Here is a 20,993-nt window from a genome sequence, read left to right as displayed (position 1 = left end):
CCATTTTGACATATCTACATCATTACTGACTTGAGGAACCAATCTATTAAATGACAAAACAGCGGAACGTCTATCTTTAACCGTTACGGAGATAGTGTGCTGTGTATCTACAAATGCACGTGATTATTCAATGTCAGAACAACGTATCACCTGATACGTTAATTTGGCTCCATATATTACGCTATGGTGTTGAATGTTAGAACAGCGTATGTGTAGGTCCGTTGTTCTGTCTCTAAATGCGTATCACTTATTTTCAGATACGAAATCATAATACAGAGTATCTGCATCCTTATATTCACTAACTGTTGGCGTAATCCTTGAAATAAAGGATTTTAAAAATTATTGTTATCCCTAGTGCACTCCAATTATACATATTGTCGACCTGGTTGGCGAGTTGGTATAGCGCTGGGCTTCTAAGCCCGAGGTTGCGGATTCGATCCCGGGCCAGGTCGATGGCATTTAAGTGTGCTTAAATGCGACAGGCTCATGTCAGTAGATTTACTGGCATATAAAAGTACTCCTGCGGGACAAAATTCTGGCACATCCGGCGACGCTGATATAACCTCTGCAGTTGCGAGCGTCGTTAAATAAAACATAACATTTAACATTTATACATATTATCGGTACTTTCAGTCATGCAAAGATATCTTTCAATGAACTTGTGCTGAGCAATCGATGTGTTTTTTAGAGGAATAAAAATTCTTGATCTCCTGATAAATGAAAAATGTGTTACTAGACAGAATTCAGATTGAGTTAACTTCCGCAATGCCTTTTCAACATTAAGGATCAATACTGAAGCCTGCAATGGTAAGATTATATACCGGTAATGTTGTTTCATTACACGTCGTTAATATTCAATTTTATAATTTTGATAAAATCAACATATGTCAAGTGCGTTATAACTCCTTATAAACCATATTACTTAAAAATTAGTCACTAACTACATACTTCACATCAAAATTGTCCCTTTATGCACATTCAGAAAATTACGGCCATATTCCATAATCGGAAAGTTCAGAATACCTACCAAAGGCAAATCAATTGCTGGACGGCCAGTTAAACCGAAAGATTGCTCAAAATGTATAAGGAAATGCAATTTCAAATTTACTCAGGCTGAGTGGCTACCAATTCATGAAGAATTTTGGAATTTAAATGACACATAATAAGATTTTAACCTAAGGTAGATGGTGAAAAATGGCAAGTCTGTCAGGCATAGTTTCTTGCAACACTCGATTTGCCTGAATCGTTCACACATGAAATGCTGTATGTATAAAAGGAATGAACATTATATAATTTCGAGAGATCAAAGAGGTCAGCACAAACCAACTTGTCTAAGTCAGATGTTATAATGGAAGGAATTACATTCCATATTAATGATTTTCCAAAAATAATATCATATTATGCCTGAAAATATTCAGAGAGAGTACTTGCCTCATTAGTTAAATCGTAGGAAAATGTTCAAACTGTACGTTGAAAAATGTGAAATGATGGCATAACTACTGAAAAGAATAATTTTATCGAAATATATTCACAACACAGAATTTAACTTGCCCTTCCATTTGCCTAAAATGATTTGTGTGACACATGCTACAGATTTTCTCATATGAATGCCACAGGCAAAGAAATTCACTGTCAAGATCGGGATGCTCACAATGAACAGAAATGTTTAGCGAGGGCTAGAAAAGACAACATTGAGGCGGAAGCTGCAACTGGAAAATCCATTTAGCTGAATTTGATCTGGAGACTGTCTGCTACTGTCCCAAAACAGACGCTAAAGCATTATTTTATGGGCGAAGATTGGCTGTATTCAACTTAACTGTATACTATACAACTTCTGTAGAGAAGTCGCATGCTATGTGGAGTGAAAGAACTGCCAAACGTGGATCCGTAGAAGTTACTTCATGTCTTTTTAATTTCCTACAAAAAATGCAGATGGTAAGGAATGGAATTCCTTTTTCAACACATGCGGTGGACAAACCAGAAATATAAAATATGTCTGTTATGTTTCTGCATGCTGTTGGGCATCTTGACATCCTTTAATCAATGATATGTCCTTTGAGTCAGGCCACAAATAGAGTACGACTCTGATCATGTCTCAGTAGAGAAAAGAACAAAATTATTTCACATCGGGATGATTCACTATTGTCAGAATGATAAAAAAAACATATAATTCAAATTCAGCATGAACCGAATTTTTCAGAACTGAGGCGCTACATGAGAAAGGACAGAACAGTTTTCATTGATGTAAATAATGTCAATTGGCTCAAGATGGCCTGGTTTCAGTATAGGAAAGAAGACTTAGAACACATTTATTTTAAATACAGTAAAAGGACTTCTCAAGAATTTGAGTTTAGAAGAATACTAATCCGCAGAACTAAAACAAGAATGCGAGATTCTTTCACACTTCAGCCTTTGTTTTCTTCTCCAGTTCCTATTGAGAAACAAAAACTTAAAGATCTTCTGGATCTACGCAATATGAGGATTATTACTGACCAGTATCACCACAATGCTATAAGTAATTAATAAATTATGTTACAGACGGGAAAGAAGCGAAAGTTAATGAAGGTGATTATGATGATGATAATGATGATGATAATCAGCATTGTGATGCACTTGGAGAGCTATGATAAGTAGAGAATTCCGGTTAAGAAAGCCAGCTATAACGGCTAGTAGGGGGACCATCGTGCTAATCATACGAAACCTCTATTTTAGTTAGATTCCACCTCTGCTTAAGCATCTGTACTTGAGGTCAGCAGCTGGCTGGTCGGTCTGGACCTTTAAAGTGCTGTAGCGCTACGAATATTATTATTATTATTATTATTATTATTATTATTATTATTATTATTACTATTATTATTATTATTATTATTATTATTATTACTATTACTGAGGACTATTCCTTCTTCAGTATATCAAATTTTTACTATTTTTTCAGTGATATAGGTTTGTGTAAAAGTCATTGCACTTTGTTATGGTGAATTATGGTATATTGCCATCAGTTTAGTATTTTAAGCATTTTGGCATATTATCCAGCACCTTGCTAATCAATATTAGAAGAAATACTTATAAAACTGTTTGTTTCACAATAACTAGATGTAATTACACAATAATATATAAATAATCCAGTGCATTATTTCTATTGTCATTAATATTAAAATCAAGTGTAACTTGCAAAAAGAACAATTTATTTAAAGGCAAAACAACGTATCTACAACACAATCTTTATTTTTCTTACTTAACACTTAGCTTAAACACAAAAAAATTATTGAGCGGATGTAAACATACTCTAATAATAATGAGTTATCACATATGTCGCACACAATAACATAGGCGGTAACAGTGATAGTGTTTCAGTTGTTGCAAAACTTCTTTTGCATTTATCTCAAAACATGAATTTTGTAGATACGTCGATATGACTCTAAACCCCCGAATTGAAGCCAGATTTTGATCACTTTTTCTGGCATTACAGGTTGCTGTTCAGCGTCATCGATATTATCTTGAATTTTAATCAATACAGAACATAGCCGGGTAACTCAGTTGGTTGAACAACTGGCTGCGGACTGGAAGGTCAGGGGTTTAATCTCAGGTGGCGTCGGGATTTTTCCACTTGACACTCCATTTTCTTCAGCCCACAAATAAAATAACTTCCATCAAATCTGTCTGATTGAGGAATTTTATATTTCATTCTGCCCTGCTCGTAGAAGTGTGTCCCACATTATACTGGTGAAGGAAAGATTCCGAAATATTACTTAAAAATGAGAAGACATTACCAAGAGCAGATATTAACACAGATTATGACCTCCTGATAGGCGCAGTAGATATTCGTCTGAAGAAGATATGAGGAAGACAAGTGATAAAAAAATTGAACATAAAAAAAACAGAAGAATGAAGAGGAAAGAAGAAATTTTCAAGAGAAAACCGCTACATTAGAATCCACACCTGAGAATAGTAATAAGTACTGAACTCATCTAAAATCCTGTATACAGGAAACAGCAGAAGAAACAATAGGATACAGAGAAGTAGTGAGAAAGAAGGAACATTGTGTCACAGGGAAAATGTTGGAGAAGTTGGAAGAAAGAAGAAAATCGAAAAACACGGAAAAAGGTAGAAGAAACTACAGGAAACTAATCAACGAACTAAGAAGAGAAAGTGATAAGGCCAAGGAAGAATGGATGAAAGAGAAATATAAAGCAGTAGAGGATCTAGAGGGAAAGGGAAGATATGATTTAATCTATCCAAGAAGATAAATACTTGGACTTCACAAAGAAGAAAAGAAAATCCATGTGGTTGATAGAAGACCAACTAGGAAATCAAATAACAGACAAAGAAGGAATACTGAACACATGGACAAAATGTGTAGAAGAGCTATATGAATCAGGGAATCATCCAGATAAGATAGTCATAGAAAACGAGCATCCGTAACAGGAGATGAAAAAGAATTTTCTATTTTAAGAGAAGCACTTAGGAAAATTGAGAATGGGAAAGCAACAGGAGTTGATGGAATACCCATTGAGTTAGTGAAATATTTGAGTGAAGGCAAGAATGCAATTCTATCAGTATGCAAAGAAATATATGAGTAAGGCTACTGGCCCAAAGATTTCACGGAGACAGTGTTACTTCCAATAAAGAAGAAATAGTTCAGGATTATCAGTATGATATAACACTCGGCGAAGATTCTTCTGCGAGTACTGAATCGACTTTTATGTTCAAAGATGGAAGAACTGTTGGAAGAAGAGCAGTTTGGCTTCAGGAAGGGAAAAGGTATTAGGGATGCAATTGGACTGCTACGAACAATCGGCGAAAGATACATAGAGAGGAATAAAGATGTGTATGTGGTATTTGTGGACTTAGAAAAGGCGTTTGAGAGAGTGGATTGGAATATCACACTCTAGTATATACAGTCACGAAGCTTGGGATGATGTTTTTTGCAATTCTCGCAATAGTTGCTAGCCGCTTGGAGCGCTGTGTATACTAGGAACAATAGACTGTGCCACAGCCATCGTGATCTAATATAGGCCGTAAGGCAGACCATGTAACTCGCTTAATCCGATCACGAAGGACGGCGTTTCAACCATATAAATTAGTTGGAATACATAAACAGTAACATATGTTTCTCTAAAATTTAGTATAATTCCATTAATAAAATGTAAAACAATGATTATGAGACACTTCAGACATAATTTACTTGCGAGTTAAGGTGTAATAATATTTATGGTGTGAAAATTACGTTGCTCGTAAGTGTAATGCCTCTCTTTATTTCCATTAAATATTACGAAATTCTTGTACATTCATTTATGCACGATTCAATAATTTTCAATTGCACCGCACGGATATTTAGATATGTTGAAATTATAGGTTATGTTACCAGTTGCCCCTTTCTGTCTAAATTTAGTGATCTCCAATGCCTTGCCATTCATATGAAAATTATATGTTATGTTTACTATATTTAACTTATATTCCTAAATTCGCAATCATACATTATAATTAAGCATAATGTCATGTATGATACTCCGGACATTCAATTTGTCTGTATTTTAATACTACAATTCAGTACTGAATTATTGTATTTATCTACTACTTAAGAGACGATGTAACACAATTGTACGGACACTAATTTCATAGGAGTGGTATGGTAAATGTTTTGTCTAAAATTAAGGAAGGTAGATGTGCTAAATTGAAATCACAATAAAATTCTTTTCTATTAAACCTCAAGATAGCTGTCATTCTAAACTTGAAATGTTGACGCAAACAGATTATGTTAACATGTAAAATTCTCTTCACATTAAAATAACACAGCTTTGTAATTATTTCTGCAAATATTATGCAACAAGAAGTAAACGGAACTTATGGCCACATTACACTAAATAAAGCTTAGCAATGATACGCAATAAAGTTGTAATATAATATTTCACTGAGCTCTATACACTGAAATAGAAAACCCGAACAAACATTACGGCCTGGTTTAGATCGAAAAGGCATTGACTGTGCCTTATTTCGCATTTTTATGAAAAGCTATGTAAACTGTGAAATGTTCGTTATCGGTTGTAGTAACTGTAAATGGCTAAAATACAATAATGTGAATAATAATATGGGACAAGTAGACGTTTGCAGTACTATAAATTGTAAGAAAAATAGGTTAGAATTATCCTTCTTCCGAAAGATCCAGGAAGGTGAGTTTATAGGATATAATATATATTTTATGAAAATAATATATAAACCTTATGTATTTCATATTTCAATAGTGGAAGGAAGGTGTTAATTTTTTTAAAAAGGACACGATATCGAAAGTACAATACATTTTATCGTCTGCTAGGGAAAGAATCTATGACGAGGCGATAGTAGCGATCCTGGTGGTAAGGAACTATCTATGTTTGCATAATTAATAACTATTGAGCTTTGTGACTGTATATATTAGACTGTGGGAATATACTGATGGGGATCCTTAATAAAATTTACGTGGATTGGAAAGAGAGGAGGCTGTTGAGCAACCTTCATATGAAACAATCAAAGTCAGGATAGGAGAAGAAATGTGAGAATGAAGAGAAATAGGACGAGGAGTACGACAAGGATGCCCTTTATCACGTACCCTATTCAACTTGGAGGATTTAGTGAAGACTTGTTTTCAGAACATGGGAGGAATGATATTAGGAGGAAGAAGAGTAAAGTTTATAAGATCTGCTGATGACGTGGCGTTGTTAACAGAAGAGATGATACTAAGGAATATGCTAGTAGAGAGAAATGACAAGTGTGAGCAGTATGGAATTAAAATAAATGCCAACAAGAGGAAGACCATGGTCATAGGAAGAAAAGTAAAGAAGGTAAACTTGCTAATTCTAATTGAGACAGTAGAGCTAGTTTCACATATTTGGGATGTAATATAAGCAGTAACATCAGCTGCTGCCAAAGAGTCAAAAGGAGAATAGCAATGGCAAAGGAAGCTTTTAATAGAAAAAGGAGCATCTTTTACGGAGCTCTGGGGAAAGAACTAAGAAAGAGACTAGTGAAGTGTTTTGTGTGGAGTGTAGCATTGTATGGGGCAGGAACATGGACATTACGACGAAGTGACAAGAAACGACTAAAAGCATTCGAAATATGGATTTGGAGATGGATGGAACGTGTGAAATGGACAGACAGAATAAGAAATGAAGCTGTGTTGGAAAGAGTTGGTGAAGAAATAATGATGCTGAAATTGAGCACAAATGGGAAAAGGAATTGGCTGGGTCACTTCTGAAAGATGCACTGGAAGGAATGGTGAACGGGAGAAGAGTTCGGGGCACAAGAATATATCAGATGGTAGACGACATTAAGGTATATGGTTCATATCAGGAGATAAAGAGGAAAGGAGAAAATAGGAAAGACTGGAGAAATCTGGATTTGTAATGAAAAACTCGCCCTTAGGCAGAACACTATGAATGAATGAATGGATGAATGAATGTACGCCTTGAAGGCGTACGAGTGCAGGAAAATAGAGCTCCATACTATCATGTTTTTTTACTTGGTTATTTAACGACGCTGTATCAACTACGAGGTTATTTAGCGTCGATGGAATTGGTGATAGCGATATGATATTTGGCGAGATGAGGTCGAGGATTCGCCATAGATTTGTCTTATGGTTGGGGAAAACCTCGGAAAAAACCCAACCAAGTAATCAGCCGAAGTGGGAATCTTACTCACGCCAGAGCGCAACTCCGGATCTGCAGGCAAGCGCCTTAACCGACCGAGGTACGACGGTGGCTACTGTCATGTTCTTTGCACTAGAATGAAATGATGTGGTTCACACAACGCTCCGACAGCCATTTACTTTCATGAATGTCCCGACACTCAGTTTTACAAGAGGCTGAGTCAAACTAAGTTACGTTCTGCAAGTTGTGGTACGAGAAAATCCGAAACATTCAAGGCATATTTACAGGCACAAATAACAAATGGCACAAATAACAAATGGCAAATGGCAAACGATAGCGATCACCTAACAACACAGTGTTAAGAAGAATAAAACCATTACGAACTTAGAGATCGATCTATTATACACCATGTTTCATGAAGATTTGAGGAGTTACATAACTTTATTATAATAAACTAAAGAACTGGTTTCATTAACATAAGTTCTTCGTTACTTGGACAGAAACAAAGTGACTATTTTTTATTTCATTTGATATCTGTCCATTGATCATTTATGCAACACAGCTAATGATGTCATTTTGAATTTCTTATGAAAGTTCCCTTTCAAATTTTGCTATGAATAATAATGGTCTTTCAAGCTAGGTTCCTGTTCCTCTAAAAATGAAGCATTTCTAAGTAATTTCCTTTGTTGTGAGAACTTCCAGATTCGTCGTGAGTCAGGAAATTGAATTCTTACTTCGCAAGGAAAATGTTGTAGATTAGTTTACTTAAGAATTTTTGACTAACTTTCGTCGTTCTGTTTCATTTTTAAAAGGCCGTAAAGTCTCCGATGTAGCATGATCAATCGTTTTAGTACCTAATTATTTTTTTACTTGGTTATTCAACGACGCTGTATCAACTACGAGGTTATTTAGCGTCGATGGGATTGGTGATAGCGAGATAGTATTTGGCGAGATGAGGCCGAGGAGTCGCCAGAGATTACCTGACATTTGTCTTACGGTTGGGGAAACCTCGGAAAAAACTTAACCAGGTAATCAGCCCAAGCGGAAATCGAACTCGCGCCCGAACGCAATTCCGGATCGGCAGGCAAGCGCCTTAGCCGACAGAGCTACGCCGGTGGCTTCCTAATTAATTATACGTGACCGTAGCAGTTATGTATTTAATTGAACACCTGTGCTTTTAAGCTTTTACCATAAAGTTTTTAAATTATCTAAACTAAACTTCAGAACAATCATTGTCATTTCTTGCAATTAAAGGCATGAAAACAAAGTATCTTTTTCTATACACTGTCTACCGACCACTGCTTAATGCCATACCATTGTTTCTGAAAATGACAGGTAAAGAAAGGTTAGGTGTACACAGTTAACTTTTACTTCCAATTTATTTATCCTAATAGTTTAATTTAGTGAAGAAATATGATGTTTGTGTCCTAATGTATGTAAGATCTCTCTTTGATTAAATTTATATATCCAATAGTAGACAAAATATAACGTACTCTAGTTATATGTTATAGCCTAATAAAGAACTGACTAAGAAGATTTAATATTCATTTCTGACCTTAAAACATAAACTATACAGAGAAATACTCTCCAGGTTTAGAAATACAGTAATAGAAAAACACGCGTCAAAAACGGCATTCAAAATTAATGACCTGAGAACATAGAAACTAGGCTAGCCTATTATCCAACTTATAACATGAAGAGCGCATGTGCAATTAGCTATGACAGACTCCAGCCTTCGGGTTAAAGAATAGAAATTAATCGTAGTTCGAACCTATAGAGCTCTAGCGATTTGCAGCATCGGAAGTGTTCCTTACAGAAGGAAGACGTAACGGTAACAACGATACGAGTATGTAACGTAGCATTGGCCAAGGGCTCTGCATTTACAAAAGACTAGTTGTGCGTCAAAAATTCTTCGACTTATGTGTGGGGGTTGCTTACCTAACGGTATCAGTAAATTTAAAAAAAAATAATATTTGTATATGGTTCCGTCTAATTACATTATAGCGCATACATTCCACTGTCTCCAGTGAGGAGAGACTTCCCTGGTGCACTGTAGTACATTAATAACTTTTATAGTTCACAAACTATTTTGAGTAGGTTGAAACTTATAGCCAAATAGGAAACTATGCTCATGTACATAATTGGCATAGTATGTATTATAGCTAATTTTCATCCAAGTAATTTCTATATCCACTAACTTCTTTATATTTTAATGTATTTTACATGTATATTATTCCTATATGTAGCTTAGATCATGCAATTTCAAGTGAGTTCTATATCACCAAATTTGTTTAATTATCTTTATGTATCCTATAGAGTATTCCACTTTAAGAAAAAAACCATTGGTCTTACTGGTCTTGGCTAGTACACTGTTGCTGCAAGGTGCCTCCGTTAGTAGAACGAGTGAGGTATAGTATCTCTATCTCACTCTCTTCCTAATGCGTACAGTGTTCAAGCAAGTTTATCGCACAACATAGATACGTTGAGTCAGTTGAAATGATAAAAAACCTATTAATGCCACAATGATGCCTGCAAAAACATACATTATATTATATATACATTATAACTATATTTCGAATATTTAGGCCATTAACCAACTTTTAGACACTTGAACTAGGCTCCATAATGATCAAAAGTACGCATGAAAATACAGTTTTAGAGACATAAAAAGTTACTGCATTACAAATAATAATAATAATAATAATAATAATAATAATAATAATAATAATAATAATAATAATAATAACTCATTCATAGTGTTCTGCCCAAGGGCAAGTATTTCACTGCAAATACAGCATTCTCCAGTCTTTCCTATTTTCTGCCTTCCTCTTTCTCTCCGCATATGATCCAAATATCTTACTGTCGTCTATCTTCTTCTGCCCCGAACTCTCCTCCCGTCCACCATTCCTTCCAGTGCATCCATCAGAAGGCACTTTCTTCTCAACTAGTGACCCAGCCAATTCCTTTTCCTCTTTCTGATCAGTTTCAGCATCATTCTTTCTTCATCCACTTTTTCCAACACAGCTTCCTTTCTTACTCTGTCTGTCCATTTCACACGCTCCATCCTTCTCCATATCCACATTTTAAATGCTTCTATTCGCTTCTCTTCACTTCGTCATAATGTCCATGTTTCTGCCCCATACAATGCTGCACTACACACAAACCACTTCACTAGTCTCTTCCTTAGTTCTTTCTCCAGAGGTCCTTTTTCTATTAAAAGCTTCCTTTGCCATTCCTATTCTCCTTTTGACTTCTTTACAGCAGGTCATGTTACTGCTTATAGTTCATCCCAAGTATTTGAATAATAATAATAATAATAATAATAATAATAATAATAATAATAATAATAATAATAATAATAATATTGTTAGTTTATTGGATTAAGAAGTGCTTATAATACAGATTTAAGATTAAGCGCTTATAATAAAAATTTAAGATTATTTGCAGCACACGTTTTCCGTTATTAAATATTACGGAGCGCTTATAATACAAGGTATCTGGCAAGCTCTCGCAAACCAGGGGATTCCAAGCATATACATCAGGCTCCTAGCAAAGCTGTACGAGGGGTGTAAAGCAAGAATAATGACGGAGAGAGAGGGCGAAAACTTTGAACTAGGCAGAGGAGTGAAACAGAGAGACCCGCTCTCTCTGAAGCTCTTCACGTGCTTGCTTGAAAACCAATTCAGGAAACTGAATTGGGAAAGTAAATACGGGATCACCATAGATGGACTGAGAATGACCCACCTTCGGTTCGCAGACGATATAATATTGGTAGCGAAATCAGCAGCAGTTCTAAAACAGATGCTTGAAGAATTGGACAGGATCAGCAAAGAGGCAGGCTTATCCATGAACCTAGAAAAGACGAAACTAATGACTAACACGTATGAAGACCGGATCCACTTAAATGACCAGCCACTAGAATATGTGGAAGATTATACCTACCTGGGCCAGAACCTGTCCTTCTCCAGCAATTCTGAGAAAGAAATAAAGAGACGAATTAGCATGGCATGGAAGAAGTTCTGGTCTCTGAAGTTCATACTTACAGACAAATTCCAGAAGCTAAGCTTAAAGGTTGAGACCCTGGAAAAATGTGTATTACCTGTCCTACTGTATGGATGCCAAACCTGGTCCCTAACATCAAAACAGAGGCGTATGTTTCAAACCTGCCAACGCAATTTGGAAAGAAAAATCCTGCAAATTTCTCTGAGGAACAAAGTAAGGAACGAGGATCTACGCAATCATACCGGCATGAAAGACGTCCTAAACACCGCAGAAAGCCTGAAGTGGAAATGGGGAAGGCACGTGGTAAGGATGGACCACAGGCGACGGACGCACAGACTGACACTGTGGAATCCCAGTATCGGCAGAAGAAGAGTGGACCGCCAGACAACTAGATGGGCCGATTTCTTCAAGAAGAAGGCAGGACCACATTGGACGAGTAGTGCAAGAGACAGACAGCTATGGAGAAATCTAGAAGCCACCGTCTTCAGTGTGTAGTGTGGTGCGAATCTTACAAATACATATAGTGTTTGTGTACATAGAACACTCCTTAGAATCGGCTCAACTAACGAGTGAAGTCTACTGAGCCAAGCCCTGTCAATCAGGAGGCCCTTGCCCTTACGGGATCTAGCAGGCTAAATTTATTATTTATTTATTTATAATACAAAATTAAGATTATGTGTAGCACACTTTTTCCGTTATTAAAAATGTTAAGAGGTGCTTAATACAAATTTAGGATTATGTCCAGCATACTTTGTCCATTATTAACTTCACACTATAATCAAACAAGAACGTAAAATACATACCTAATGCCTTTATTGTTTTGCTGACAGTTAAATATTGTGTATTTTTTTAAATAAGCGTGTTTTAACAGTGTGAAATCTTAGCCTTAGCAGTACCACCCTTACTTGTCTACTACGTTTTTCAGTGGAGATCTTTAGCAAAAGAGCGGAAGACTATTCCATCAATTTATCTGTTACCCCGTTAGTCGTAAATTAAATATATGGTAATTTTAGAGGTGCAATACAATTTTAGCATACGAAATCGATCTAGTTCTTAATGAAATTATGTTCTATGAATTAAATGAAACTAATTAATTCCCAGTTCTCAAGAAAAATACTTATAAATAGTTGCTGGAACAGCCTCCATATGTTCAATCTATTTTCATAAAGTGGAATCCTCTATATGCGTCTATTATTATTATTATTAGTATTATTATTATTATTATTATTATTATTATTATTATTATTATTATTATTAGCCTATATATTGTGATTGAGGATATGACTAACCTATAGCACTTTCTCTATTCGTCTATGATATATGATTATCTTAGATAATAATTTCAAGGAAAAATTGTTCCGGGAGGTATCGATTCCAGGACCCTTCGCTTAGCGCACGAATGCTCTCCCGACTGAGCTAACCCAGAAACTTTACACGACACCGTCACAATTTCTCCTTATATCCACACAACTCAAATGGGCTGACAAGATGCCAGAACTCAACTTTGAGTGGACACAAATACTGTGTGACTTAAATTGTGGCTTTCTGTTAACGTACCTCCAGTAACGAGAGAAGTATTTGCACAGAGATTTAATGCCCTGTATCGTCTTATCAATTTTCCCAACACTAGCACTTAGTGTTTGCGGAATAGGTAGTTGCATAATATTGGTATTATGCTGTGCCCTGTGTTTTTTATGTTTCTTTATGACTTCTTTCTTGAAGTCCTTTTCACCAAAGGTGTATTGTTGTCCAATATTCATCTTTAATTTCCCTTCAGTTTATTTCAAGCTTTTAAAATTTTTCTTTCCCTTTCTACTTACTGAAATTGATGTTTTAGAAAATTCTTCAGTATACCTCTTGATGTTCCTGGTCCTTGCTCCACTGAAGAAACATGAATTTGTTCATTAGTATGTGTGTTTATCTCACCATTTTCATCTTGTAATACTTCCTGAGAAAAGTTACGCACAACAAAAGTATTTTTGTTTAAGTTCTTGCCCTGTGGGAGAATTTGTAATTTGAATATCACTTTCCTGTGGCGTTCTTATATATTACTCTTGAAGAAGAATCAACACGGTAATCAGCGTCTTGCACGCTGTTATCTGAGTCCCAATTCATTTTAAATAATAAAATTAAACTGAAATATCACAAACAATCTGCTAACAAGTCTGAGAGCATAATTATGCAATGCACCATTAAGTAATCAAGTAGGCTAAACAACATTGCTTACACAAACACTAGAAATGAAAATTGCACTGAACAATAACGAAAACCTTAAAATAACATATGAAACCATTAACACTGTTCAATTTTAATTAAAGAAAGTCATATTTAGCTTAAATGACAAGAAATCATGATAAAAATAAGGGACAATATTTAGTTGTAAGCATCTAAACACAGAGAAAATGATGGTAATAGGTAAAATTGTACATGGAACATTATGGATTGGAAGTGTAACTGTATGAAGGACATGAAATAGTTTAGAATAGCTTCAAAGCAAAATAATGGGGAGGAATATTTGCAATTTTGTTCGATTCATACGTGCAGACAAGGAAATAGAACATAATGAAACACAAAAGTCATTTTGTTAAAAAGTTGGACTTAGAACAGGATGGTTCTCAGCCATCGGTATGTTAATATCTTGTTTGATTCTAGCTTTTTTTCCTTGCTATGACCATAAATTTCGAATTCCCGTCATTGAATATTATTTTGTTGTTCCTAGCCCACTTTTTCACCGTTTGTATCTCTATGTTGACATAATTTTAATTTCTAATAAGATTTTCTCCCTTTGTCAGTATTCTTAAGACATCGGCGAAGGCAATCACTTTAATATATTTAGTATATTATCCCAAATTGAGGAGGGAATTATATTGGAGATTCCAGAAACCTGGCCCACAGCAAGTGCCTTGTGGACACCATTTACTTATTTTTCTCTGCGCTACCCTGCTGTTTGTCGTTAAAGTGGCACTTCTTTCGCTGAAATAGATCTTGAAGAGATTATACAGGTCTCTAGGACAGTGTAGCTTCTTCAAAGATGTTAATATACGGGGCCACCATGCGGCGCCGAAAGCTCCCTTCACATCAAGGTTAATGAGTGCCACATACTGTCCGTCGTTCAAATTTTTCTGTATAAAATTCTTTAGTGCCATAAAAGCGTCTACTGTGCTAGTTTGTGGCGTAAATCAGTACTAATTTTATTGAGTAGTTTGTTTACATACATATGGTGATTATTCGATTAATTAACAATTTTTTAGGACTTTTGCTGTTGTATTTCAACAAACTGATAGGTCGATATTTTGATACATCGTCGCTGTTTTCCTTGCCTTGTTTCACAGTGGGTATTATTTTGGCTTTCTTCCAAATTGATGGATTGAGACACCCGTTAAACAATGCTGTGGTGAACTGTGGTAATAGGTTGAAAGCTCGGCAGAGAATGTCGCTTGTGACACCGTTTTCACCCGGGGCTTTGTTCTTGTCTATTCCCTTCGTATACTCGGCGCAACATGTGATGAGTTACTAAGATACAACTTCGACATTTTTCTCCCATTACTTGATCACAAGATTAAATCTAGTGCTTTTCCAGCCCACAGGTTCACTTCATTACTGTCAACACTTCCTCCAACACCCGCAAGTTACAGATATCAGGATAGTTTAGTCATTTTGTAATTCTTAGGAGTGGCACGATTGATTGCGGTCGGAGTTTATCTTCAGGCTGATAAATCACATTCAGCAAAAATTCACCAATTTTAATGTCGTGTGTGTATGTTATTTTATATCGCGATTATAATACATTATATATTGCGAAAGTGGCGAGTTGTATGTGAAGTTATTGTTTCCATCACTTCACATTAAACAACTTTGTGAAATAGTTCTTTTCAGAACTACAGTACCGATATTGTATAGGCCTATATGCGTGTTTCGTGGTAAGAAATTTGGAATATGTTGTAATATTACAATAAATTATTATGCTTATTAGAATGTTGTTCTGTATTATGATTCACTCTAATATGAACGGTTCAGAACCATAGTGGGCCAAGCGCCATTTACTAAAACCGTACAAAACAAGGGTCAAAATGAATTTATTACCATAATTCAATGGAAAAATATAGCATGTAATATAAAGTATACACATTAAAACTAAATAATATGTCAATCTACATTAAACTATGCTATTCACTTAACTTTAACCCTTACTTTCTCCTTTTTTAATAAATGGCGCTTGGCCCACTATGGCTTTGAACCCTTCATATATGAAGGTTACACGAGAATAACGATCAAAGTCCATTTTAGAAAGTTTCGAGAAAAACGAATTTTAAAGTTCAAGCACTTAATACTTAGTTATGTGTGTATTTAATATAAATTGACGTAGTGGAATGTCAAGAATGATGATTTCTTATTACTAGCTAGACCACATGATAGCACCACAGTCTAGTATAGACAGTCGCGAAGCTCAATATGTAGTAAATATGCAAACATTAGGTAGTTGCTCACCACTATGGTCGCTAATATCACCTCATTACAGGGAATGCAAAATAGTACCGTCACAGTCTATTGTTTCTAGCACCCTCAAAACTCAAGCTTCGTGACTGTATATAGTAGACTGTGATAGTACTTTCTTTCCACTATAAGATAGCATTATTAACTCAATTTCGATTTTTGATGAACCTTGATCGTTTTTCCCGTGTACCCTTCATATATATTAAGGTATTATAATAAGTAGATGGTGGAACCGGGATGCTCTAGCAATCAATGTACGCAAGCATTGACTATAACATTTACACACTCGGTACTGGGCATACACTGCGGACATAAACAGAGGTAGTACAGTCAGGTTATGATTGAAAATCATGTACATGAATGCATACCTTATACATGCAAGGTTCCGTCTTCTTCGGTTTCTTTGCTGGCATTTCAATGAACAACAAAATACATACGAAGATTTGCGAACTGAAACGTTCTGCGGCGATCACTCAAACAGTTTTTATATTTTGAGAACGACCTTTCAACATCACAGGATGTCAATGGTGAATGCAAATAATACGACTGGTATTTCGACATTGCACTTTTACACGTTACCAAATACAGTAGAGCGTCTTGTTTAGGAACAATGAAAACGTAAAGAAAGTGCAGGGAACGTGTGAGAGAGGACGAGCCGTACGATAAACATGAGGGATGCACAAAGTTTTAGTTACAACATTTATGGCGAAACATTAATTGAAATTATATTTTCCAAAAACACACAAAACAAAAGAACAGAAAGTGCATAACTTTATCATACACACATTTTAACAAGCAAGCAAAAATGTAATGTTGAAATAATTCAATAAAACAAATCAAATTTTGCCACTTATGATGTTGCTTTCAAGCAGCATTTTTACGGTCATAAATTTCATTCTCTGTATGACTAACATAATATCACCGTCTTCTGTGGTCGAATTAACAAAACTATAGTATATTGGTCTGAAGTGACAACACTATTTCCTAAACATAATAATTATCCCTTCTCAAAGTTCAATTTATTTAGGTACAGTACAGTAGACTGTGATATTATGTTACAGTAGTCATACAGGGAATGAAATTCGTGCCAGTAAAAATGCTGAGCTTGAAAACATCATAGACTAAATAGCAAAATTTAATTTGTTATATTGAATTATTTCAACATTACAATTCCTTGTTTGTTAGAATGCGTATATGATTATGTTAATCAGTTTGCATTCTTTTATTTTGTGTGTTTTTGGAAAATATGTCAATTAGTGTTAATTAATATAATTAATTGTAACTAAAACCTTGTGCATCCCTCGTGTTTATCGTACGGTTCGACCTCCCCCTCACTTTACCTGCACTTTGTTTAAACGAGACGCTGTACTACAGGCTACACGTAACAACTGTGACGAACAACCTCGTCACTAACGCCAGACAACTGTTCACTCTGACTGCGCACAATATAGTCTGCTGGCTTAGGTTCGGATCCTACAGAGCGCAACGGGCCGGATGACTGGTCATTTTGCGTTTTTAACAAAATGTACCTACGAGAGTAACGTCACATGTCTAAGCTATGTTGTGCGTCAACCTATTGCCGTCGTAAATTATCCCAATCCCACCGTCTAATAATAAGTTATAACTTATACTTTAATTTTAGAAGAGTGAAATTTATAATTACAGTTATCTATTGAAGATAAGATCATTATTTGAACATTAAAACAATTAATTATACATAATAAAATTAATGACTCATATTAAAATGAATTATATAATACTTACATTGTTTAGTATAAAGATTTTCTCAGAAACATACACTAAAGGCACGATACGCTGGCTTTCGTGAAATGGATAAACACATGGTTTTAGTTTGCAGCAATAAATACTTCCAACAGTGCATACAGGTAAGTATCAAATGACTTTTATGTTGAAAGTAAGTTATATACAGCTAACAGAACAAAAGGAAATTGTGTTTTGTTTGGTTCAGCTATTTTGAAGAATTACGTAATATAGGCCTAATGTTTACATAACTTTACAAATATTTAGTCTAATAAAAATTAATAAAATTAAGTTTGAAGTTAGGTTAACGTTTAGTTCATATTTTAAAATAAAGTATCCATTTTACTTTGAGATTAGACATACAACATGTCCAAAAGGAGAGAGACTGGAGAAACTTGTAGGCCTACATCAAGAAAGAAGAGGCTTTCATCGCAGAGCAGCTTATAAGAAGCAGTCGTTAATATGTACAAACAATTGAAGGCTGAAGCAGAAGAGGAAGATGTCTGTCTAACCAAAGGGGCTCTAATGAAAAGAATTGCAGTTCTTGTAGGTGAAGACTACACGGGGAGAACGAGGTAAGTCACTTTTATAAAAAAAAATTTAGGAGAGCAATTTTAAAGTTTGAAACCCAATAACTCAAAAACTGTTATGATACATTTGTGAAAATTTAAATATATTTTCATGTATTATGAATGAAATAAATTTGGAAATTTGAAGTCTTACAATTGCACCATTGTTGAGAAATAAAAATATGAGCAGTGTCGTGGTTCTTTGTACATGGAAAGAATGAGATAAATACATAATAAAATTCGGTATCCTTTCCATAAATCTTAAATTATATATTATATCTTAGCGCTACAACTCAGTATCTTTCATTATTTCGTTTTTAACTATGTTGGTTCCGAATAATTTTGTGTGCACTCAATGTTGGCTGCTTGACGGCCTACTTTGAGGTCTGTGGATATAAAGAGAGAAATTGAGTCGGGGTCTGGTGGAGTTCCTGGGCAGCTCAGTTGGCAGAGCCTTGGTGCGTTAAGCCAAAGAGTTCGAAACCTGGCCCAAGAACAATTTTTCCAGCCACTGGCGTAGCTATGTTGGCTAAGGCGCTTGCCTGCCGGTCCGGAGTTGCGTTCGGATGCGGGTTCGATTCCCGCTTGGGCTGATAACTGGTGGAGTTTTTCCGAGGTTTTCCCCAAATTTCAGATAATCTATAGCGAATCCTCGGCCTAATTTCGCTATCACCAATCCCATCGATGCTAAATAATTTCATAGTTGATACAGCGTCGTAAAATAAACAAGTTAAAAAATTGTTCCCTTGAAATTATTCAAATTGGCTTTACCTGAAATCAAGATTTGCTATGTTGGTTCCCTTTTCTATAAATGCAATATTAATGAAATTTTCTGAAATTACCAGTAAGCTTAAACACAAAACTAGTTTAAGAAATTCTTATTACGTTTTGAGGCTGATGACCTTCAAACATATGAATTCGTGTCTTCAGTATACACAAAATTTGGACAAAAACCATTATTTTTCAACCTGGTGTACTTCAAATACATTAATTTATGTCTTCCCTGGAAGGAGAGACTAATACCTTTCAGCCTTAGGTCATACAAAATTCTTGAGTTGTTGATCATTATACAAAGGGCGTCAGAAAGATCGGATGGATTTCACAGGGCAAAAAAATTGTAAGGATTCATCAAATCAAAAATAATTTATTGTTACCAACAAACTCACCAATACATGCAGTTTATTTATGGGATATAACATCCATATGATGTCCTTGGCTTTCGATAAAGGCATCAAGGCGTTTTCGGAAGTTCGCCATTACTTTCACAGTCATAGCTGGTGGGATTGTCATCATTTCTTCTTTAATGTTGAGCCTGTAGTACGAAATGAAGCCACCCACTGCAAAATTTATTCCGAGTTGGGATTCCTGTGTGAAGTCCGATCTCGAAATGAGTCCAGAGTGGCGATCACAGACACTTCATTTTTCAAAAAATGTCTCTAAGATGGACGTATGTTATACGCCAGACAACTCCTTGTTCTCAACTGAAACTGCATTCTCTCGCTAAACCAACAGTCGTGGTCCCTCTTACTCTATCCCTCCCGTCGCTGCGTATCAATAGTTTGAAATCCATCCGTTCTTTCTGACGCACCCTTTATTTCTCTTTCGAAATACTTTATTTATCCGAATATGAGCCGCCCCTGAATTTAAGCCGCGCCTACATTTTAGGTTAATTTTTTTAGAAAAAAAGGAAATTTCATCCCCCTAATTAACCCCTCATTGATGTATTGGTATGATAGTGAAATAGGTATCAAATAGATTAAATAAAAAGACTAAATTACACCCAACCACTGATTTTATGCAAAATTAATTTCTATAATTCACTACAAGTTGGCTGTAAAGAACAGAGAAACAAAATATGTATACACATATTTACTCATTCATTGTCATTTATCTCTTTTCATGAGTCTGAAACATTGTCATTATCCCAAAGAATATCTACACATCCATCAAGGTTGTTTGTTACACAGCAATTCTTGAAATCTTGTTGGATATTTACATCGTTCATGCCTGCATATTACTCGTATCTGATTTTAAGCCGCAGATATATTTCATCGGTCTAGGAAAAAAATGTGCGGCTTATATTCGGGTAAATAATATAGGTAGCAGACCTGATAGTGAAAAAAAGACATAAAAATAAGTTTCGTTTATAAAATTAATAATAGTGTTCCTAATTTTATTATTTTAAATAATCATCTGCTGTGATTACTTCTTATCCTGATTACACTGCAATTTCTTCAGTTAGGTCATCCTTTTTTATACGAACTTTATAGTGGAAAGAAGTGTCACACAACTTAGCTTCATCTTTACACCTCTTTTTAATGGCCAACATAGTTATTAACTCTGTAAAACAAAAACTTTGTTCATCCCATGATTACAAAAGTTGAAATCCTTAATTGAAGCAAATCTTTCATCTTCAGTAATCACTCTATGACACTTGTACCGGTACCATTTACACCTACAATCTTCGTATGATTCGTGACTCTTCACTCTTTAATTTCTTGTTTACAATCTCAATTCTTTCGTATGATTTACACTGCCTTCATAG

Source organism: Periplaneta americana, chromosome 7, assembly GCF_040183065.1.
Source record: "Periplaneta americana isolate PAMFEO1 chromosome 7, P.americana_PAMFEO1_priV1, whole genome shotgun sequence".
In the NCBI taxonomy this organism is placed as follows: domain Eukaryota; kingdom Metazoa; phylum Arthropoda; class Insecta; order Blattodea; family Blattidae; genus Periplaneta; species Periplaneta americana.
This window is presented reverse-complemented; position numbering follows the sequence as displayed.